Here is an 8,052-nt window from a genome sequence, read left to right as displayed (position 1 = left end):
TCCTAGTGGTCCCAACTTTTGTTTATTCAACATATTTTAATGTATATAATTTCTTTCTATTTCAACACCTTTATTTTATTCAACTATTGAATTAATGACTCAACACATCCATTTTACATAGTAGAGTCTTACCATAAACTTCAATATTCACTTTTACTATAAATTGTAACACAAAGTGAACTTATTCTTCATCAATCAATTCTTATTTTTTCTACTTCCTCCAAAGAAAAATAAAAAAATAATAAAAAGAGATGAAGTTCTTGGTTTCATTGGTTATGTGCTCTCTTCTCTTGAACGGTTTCGCTTCTGCTCAAACTCTCATTCAAGATTCTTGCAAGAAAGCAGCTGCAAAAGACCGGCAAATGAAATATGATTTCTGCGTCAATTCTCTTACACAAGATCCACAAAGCAAAACCGCGACCACCCTCGAAGGTTTGGTCCTAGCATCGACAAAGAATGCTGCGGTGAAAACAATGAATGTTAAAGGAATCGTTGAACAGATCATCAAGGGCAAGGGATATGAAGGTATTGAAGCAGAGCTACGCGATTGCGCTGAGTTTTATGACGACGCTAATGATAATTTAAACACTGCTTTAGCAAGTGTTAAATCGCATGATTATGAAACCGCCAACGTGGATTTTAGTGCTGCTTTGGATGTACCAGTCAATTGCGAGGATGGTATCAAGGAAAGAAAGAAACAGAAGTCTCCCGTTACTAACGAGAACAATATTTTGTTTCAGAAAATTTTGATTCCTTTGGCTTTTACTACTATGCTGTGATGAATTTGTCAAAGTGTCTCACTAATAAAACATCGACTAATGTTTACCATGTAAACTTGATAGCAAAAAGACTTAATCTTCATTTAAATAAAATTTCGCTTTACATGTCTGGATATTTTTTGCCGGCAACATTGACATATTGATTTTTCTTTTTGGTAATAATTTGATATAATGATTTTATAACGTAAAAAAATACTATTTTCTTGAAATTTAAACTTAATTCGAGATTTTAGTTATGTAAAAAAATATTCAACATATTATATGATCTTAATTAATATATTGAAAAAGGCTGCACAATGATATGTCATTCAATTCATTAAATTTTATTTCATTATTAATCTTAAGTAACAAGTGAAACTGCTATATTGATCTGTTAATTTATATACCAGGTTTAGTGAACAGGACGGACTAAACCGCTAATAGACAAAAAAAAATGTATTCCCCATATGAAATTTTATCTTGCAGTAATAAGGATGAAAAATAATTGTTTTGAATCAATTTTTTGTCGACAGATTATTTATGTAAAATATAAAAATGAAGATAGTTTAGTGCAGTAGCTATTAATTGTATTTTATATTGAATTTAAAACCATAATTATGAATAATGATTTGAAAAATTAAAGCATTAAAGATACAAGTATAACATTTAATTGGTAATGGTCCTCCTAACGGACAAGAGAGCTTTTAATGCGCTATAATAAAAGTTTAGTCCACGGTAATATTCAAATTTAATGGGTTTTCTAAAAAGGTCACATTCGAGTTTAGGTACATTTAATTTGTTGATACTGGATTGACAGAAAAGATTAACAAAGATGACTGAGAAATTTATAGTCCAATTTTATTTAGAGAACATATTGTTGTATGCCCCAAAATAAATTTAATTTTTTTATCGGAATATGTACAAGCAAAATAATTGGCCAAGTCTGTAAACTTTTCAAATTTTCAGACTCTATTTTTTAAGACCAGAATGTTTTTTTTCCTTTGGAAAGAATAACCTAGAAACGTGCGTATATGGAAAAGAAATATTTCATGTTGACCAAGTTCAAACAAATAAATAGAAAATTTAGAAAATAAACATTAAATTTTAATATCTTACCAGTACTAATTGAATGTAGGAAATTATCAATTTGGGAATAATGTCAATATTTTCAATTTGGTTATTTTTATACATTTGATTCAACGACAAATAAGGAAAGAGTATAAAAATGAATAATTAGTGAGTTATGGCAAAGTTGTTACGTTACCATAAACTTCTATGTTCCTTTTTACTATAAATTAACACACAAAGTGAACATATTCTTCATCAATTCTTAGTTTCTCTATTTTCTCCAAATATATATATTAAAAAAAGTAATATGAAGTTCTTGGTTTCATTGGTTATGTGCTCTCTTCTCTTGAACAGTTTTACTTATGCTCAAACTCTCATTCAAGATTCTTGCAAGAAAGCAGCCGCAAAAGACCCGCAAATGAAATATGATTTCTGCGTCAATTCTCTTACACAAGATCCACAAAGCAAAACCGCGACCACCCTTGAAGGTTTGGTCCTAGCATCAACGAAGAATGCTGCGGCAAAAACTATTAATGTGAAAGGAATCGTTGAACAGATCCTCAAGGGCAAGAGATATGGGCCAGGTATTGAGACAGTGCTACACGATTGCGTCGAGCTTTATGAGGATGCTAGTGGTTCGTTAAACACTGCTTTAGCGAGCGTTCAGTCGCATGATTATAGTACCGCTACTGTAAATCTGGGTGCTGCTTTGGATGCACCGGGCAATTGTGAGGATGGATTCAAGGAAAGAAAGCAACAGAAATCTCCCGTTACTAACGAGAACAATATTTTGTTTCAGAAGATTTTGATTCCTTTGGCTTTTACAAATATGCTATGATGAATCTGTTGACGTGTTTCAATAATTGAAATCGATTATGTTTACCATAGGAAGTTTTGAGAGAAAAGAGACTTTATCTTAATGGAAATAAAAATTTCACTTTACAAATATGATTGTTTTTTTTTTTGGCAACATTGACATATTGAAATTTAAGTCATACACTATTTCAATTATTTAAAGAAAAAATTCTGGTATAATATACTATCTTAAATTCTTAACTAATATATCAAAGAATGTTGTCCAATTTACTATGTGACATTCAATTCTTTAATTTAATTTTATTATTAATAATTTTAAATGTTAATAATTGACATTTTAGTTACTTTTATCTACTAAAATGTTTCTTATAATCTAAACTATAATACTAATATAATACTTATAATATTTTTATCTACTAATAAGTGAGTCTCATCCTCAGACTTTCCTGATACGTCTGTGTTATCACTTTTTCGCAAAAAACTAGATAGTTCGTATTGCTCACAATGTATAGAAACTAACGTAAACGTAAACGTAAAACTTGCTTACCCATGCAAGTTGATGACATTTTGAAGGATGAATGGATGATGTCTATGGCCGTATGTGTCAAAGACAGATGCGGTTGTAACTGGTTTTTGTTTTATTAATAAACTAGATTAGGATCCGTGCTAGAGCACGGATTGAAATTCCTTTTATATATTGTTTTTAATATAATTTATATAATTGTTTTTAATAGTTTTTTGGATAAAATATTATAGGATCCGTGCTAGAGCACGGATTGAAATTCCTTCCATTGTCATTTTTATTTTTTGTCGTTTTCGGTACGAATATGACAAAACATATGCTTTAGATCGTAGATTTTTTTTCTTAGATCGTGGGTCAGTAGTTGCATCGGTAGGAATGGTCAAGTGAGAGTTGAGAAGAGTTACTGGTGATTTGTTTTAATTTTTTCATAAATAATCTTATTTTCTTAAATTTCTGATGAAATATTATATTTATTTAGAGTTTTTTGATTTATGTGTGATCAGAGCCATGCCTCAAGCTATAATTTAGAAACCTTCGCCTACGGCATCAGATTTTTGAGAAACACTTAGAGGCATATTTTCTACAAATTTTCTACAAGATACCTTTCATTAAATCTAGGCTCAGTATAATAACTACACTGCATATCCTTTACGTTTGTTTCAGTATAAATAGCAATAAGAATAAAGAAACTGAAATAAGTTGTAAAGTCTTGTGTGTATAAAGCTAGTTTCCTAAGATTCATAAGATTAAATCTAGGTAAAATATATTTACAGATATCCTTAGCCTAATAAGCAACTAACATAGAAAAATGTTAAAAGAACAAGAAAGCAAACAAAACAAGCATTATAAAATGTCTACAAAAAAAAAGCAATATAAATTAGCCTAAAACAATCTCTTACTTTATTTAATATATTATCTATCAGAAGGAAATTAGTAATAGAAATTGGTTTAAAATTTTTGGTTAATAATTATGGGAAAGAGAGAAAAATTACCTTTCAGAACTGTTTTTTTAATATTTTATTTACTTTTACCATGTGAAAATATTTAACTTGGTAAACATTTTTATGTTATTATTGTAAGAATGCATTTTTGTTTTGCGCATTGGAACAAGTCTAATTTTTCTGCCTCTGGCCACCAATGACCTCGGCACGGCTCTGTGTGTGATGTGCCATTAAATTTACATCAAGTTTTCTGGGTTATTGTTAATTAGAATATGATTTTCTTCTAATTGTTTATTTTATAATCTCTGCAATCGTATCCGTACTTCATTTTCTCTCATCCTTAATGAGTAAAATGGTTAGATAGAAGATATAACAAAAAAAAATTCATTATCATTGATTTCTTTTAATTTTTTTTACAAAAAAAAAAAATCTAACAGCAATCGCCCGCAACCGCAAACGCTTGCGGAAAGCAGCTTTTGGAATTCAGTGGTTTGGAGCGGTTGGGAACGATTAGGAGCGATTGGGAGCGGTTTGTGTGATTGGTTCCAATCGTTAGCAACCGCTACCATCCGCAAACGCAGCGTTTGCGGGAGGTGGCGGGAGAACCAGTCAACACCTAAGTGTGATAAATTGCCAAGATTTTATTCTTTTTTTATGGTTCACAGTATATTTTTATTCTCTTTAATAAGTTGGTTAACAATGTGATCTAACAATAAAATCTGCCGAAAATAAATTTGAAATATTCTTTCTAAGATCTTTGGAAACAACGTGCTCTTGCAATAAAAGTCTTCGGAAAATAAACTTCAGTTGCTCCCACACTATTTATCTTGTAACCAATTAATTTATAAGTTTTTAATATTATCTTTAAGTTTTTTGGAAACAATTAAGGTTGCATCCACTATTTTAATTATAACCAATTAATGTATTAATTAATCTATAACCAATTAATTTATAAGTTTGGAATATTATCTTTAAGATTTTTGGAAACAATTAAGATTGCATCCACTATTTTAATCATAACCAATTAATATTTTAATTAATCTATAACCTATTTGTAACCAGCTTATTAAAATTATATAGTTTACAAAACAATATTGTGTACTTTCGTTTTATTATAAAGGGGATTCTCATCACTCCAACAAAATATATATATATATATATATATATATATATATATATATATATATATATTCATTGAAAACATTATTGTGTAGTGCGTACATGTGATGGGAAAATGGCCATTCCATACCCGTACACACCCCAAAAGTGCGAATTGCTGTCTGTAAAAATAAGGAGTGCCAATTTAGACAAGTACACTAATACATTGTAAATTTCATACATGTACTCACAAAATTGAGCCAATTACAAAGTCCACGTTAACGGATTTAAGTCAACTATTAGAGATGCTGACTCAGAATCCATATGTGTATTGACATGCCATTGAAAACGCAAAACGGTGTCGTTTTATTATATTTTCTTCGCAAAAAATTGTGGGATATCCACACTTTGGTGGTTTGAACCTGCGATCTCATACATATTCATCGAAGGACCAGTTAATCCCACAACAATACTCAATAGTATGTTACAAATTTATCCTCATAAACCTAACGTGGCATCCATCTAAATCGGAAAAAATTGGGAGAAATCCACACTCCTGTGGGTCGAACCCGCGTACTCAAATATAATTAACGTAGGACGTAACTAGTTGATCCCACAACAATACTCGATTATAAGATACAAATTTATCTTTATAAACCTTGAATAGATCTAAGTCCCAATTATATGAAATATTTATATTTATATTATAAATTAAAATTAACTGAGAATATAAAGATAAATTTGTATAAGTGATAAATTTATAAATTTATATTTAAATTTATAATTTATAATTTATAACTGAGAATTAAATATATATATAGAAATATAAATTTATAAATTAAATATAATTGAGAATATATTTATATTTAAATTAAATTAATTTATATTTATAAATTAAATGAAACTAAGAATATAAAGATAAAATTGTTTATACATGATAAATTTATAAATTTATTTTTAAATTATAAATTTATAATTTATAACTGAGAATTAAGTAGAAATATATAAATATAAATTGATAAATATATAAATATAAATTAATAAATTAAATATAACTGAGAATATATTTATATTTAAATTAAATTAATTTATATTTGTAAATTAAATAAAATATTTATAAACCTTAAACCTTAAACATTTCATTTAATTGGGACTTAGATCTATTTAAGGTTTATAAATATAAATTTGTATAATATAATCAAGTATTGTTGTGGGATCAACTTGGTTACGTCCTATGCTAATTATATCTGAGTATGTGGGTTCGACCCACGGAGTGTGGATTTCTCAATATTTTTTTCGATTTCGATGGATACCACGTTAGGTTTTTGAGGATAAATTTGTAACATACTATCGAGTATTGTTGTGGGATCAACTGTGGGATCAACTGGTTAAGTCCCTTGCTGAATATGTATGAGATCGTGGGTTTGAACCACCATAGGAAAATATAATAAAACGACGCCGTTTTGCGTTTTCAATGGCACGTCAATACACATGTGGATTCTGAGTCAGCATCTATAACAGTTGACTTAAATCCGTTAACAAGAACTTTGTAATTGGCTCAATTTTGTGAGTACATGTATGAAATTTGCAATGTATTAGAATATATGTCTAAACTGGCACTCCTTATTTGTACAGACGGCAATTCGCATTTTTGGAATATGTACAGATATAAAATAGCGCTTTACGGCTTTACGGACCGGAATGTTTTTATTTCTTTACAAGAAAAAAAAAAAGAAAAAAAAAAAGCAGGAACACGACGGCGTATTAGAAAGAGTGTTAAAACGAACAATTAGGCCACTCGACATGAGCGTAGTGGTAAAGCGTGACATGAGCCCTCTAAAAAAAGCCGTTGTGTTAGTCATCAAATCTCATGTCATAAACACAACCGTTCAATTCTCTGCTTTCATTTTATTATAAGTTTTGATCACAAAAGTAAATAAATTTGTTCATCAATCGATTTTCATCAAAATTTTCTTTCTAATTTCCTCATAGAAAAAGAAAAAAAAAAAGATGAAATATTTGCTTTATCTAATTGTTACGTTCTTTCTCCTCTTAAACGGTTTCTCAACCGCACAAACTCTGATTCGAGATTCTTGCAAGAAAGCTGCAGCTAAAAACCCAAAGTTCAAAAACGATATATGCGTCAAGTCTCTCGAGACGAATCCGCAGAGCAAAGCCGCAAAAGATCTTGCCGGATTAGTCGTGGCATCGACCAAAAACGCAGCGTCGAAAGCGACTAGCCTGAAAGGAACCGTTGACAAGATTCTCAAGGGGAAGAAAATGAACAAGATGAGTGAGATGCCGTTACGTGACTGCCTCCAGCTATACACCGATGCTATTGATTCTTTAAACCAAGCTTTGGCTAGCGTTAAATCGCGCGATTACAATACTGTTGCCACGGTTCTGAGTGCTGCAATGGATGCACCAAGCACTTGCGAAACTGGATTCAAAGAAATAAAAACGCCACAGAAATCTCCGGTTACGAAAGATAACGATACTTTGTATCAGATGATTCTGATTCCTTTATCTTTTACAAATATGTTGAAATGAAATATCTAAAATAATATTACATAATGTACCTTAGAGTAATAATTGCCTTGAATAAAGAGTATTCATCTATTTATCTTATGATCAAGCGAACACTTTCTGAAAAAAGTTTCACATACAATTACCCACCCACCACGATTTTTGGACATGCATGCGTCAATATTATATACGTCCATTATGTGTTACAAACTAACTATGTATGTACATAATGTATCAAACCAAATAAATATCTCTCAAGAGCATATATTTGCCAATCGCCATATAGTCATTTACTCATTAGGGATTATGTACGAACATTACG

The 8,052-nt window shown here is 30.1% G+C and overlaps 3 pseudogenes across 2 annotated transcripts; all 3 read left to right on the top strand.

Moving 5' to 3' along the window:
• The first annotated feature begins 203 nt into the window (after window positions 1-203).
• On the top strand, window positions 204-888 carry LOC104771964 (pectinesterase inhibitor 12 pseudogene; annotated as a pseudogene).
• A 1,196-nt stretch (window positions 889-2,084) lies between these two features.
• LOC147919873 (pectinesterase inhibitor 12 pseudogene) lies at window positions 2,085-2,772 on the top strand (annotated as a pseudogene). Its single transcript, XR_015592552.1, has one exon. The product of XR_015592552.1 is annotated as a pectinesterase inhibitor 12 pseudogene (transcript).
• Window positions 2,773-7,120: 4,348 nt separating this feature from the next.
• LOC104771963 (pectinesterase inhibitor 12 pseudogene) lies at window positions 7,121-7,848 on the top strand (annotated as a pseudogene). Its single transcript, XR_015593983.1, has one exon. The product of XR_015593983.1 is annotated as a pectinesterase inhibitor 12 pseudogene (transcript).
• Window positions 7,849-8,052: the final 204 nt, after the last annotated feature.

This window comes from Camelina sativa, chromosome 20, assembly GCF_030686135.1.
Source record: "Camelina sativa cultivar CO46 ecotype springtype chromosome 20, ASM3068613v1".
Taxonomy (NCBI): domain Eukaryota; kingdom Viridiplantae; phylum Streptophyta; class Magnoliopsida; order Brassicales; family Brassicaceae; genus Camelina; species Camelina sativa.
This window is presented reverse-complemented; position numbering and strand designations above follow the sequence as displayed.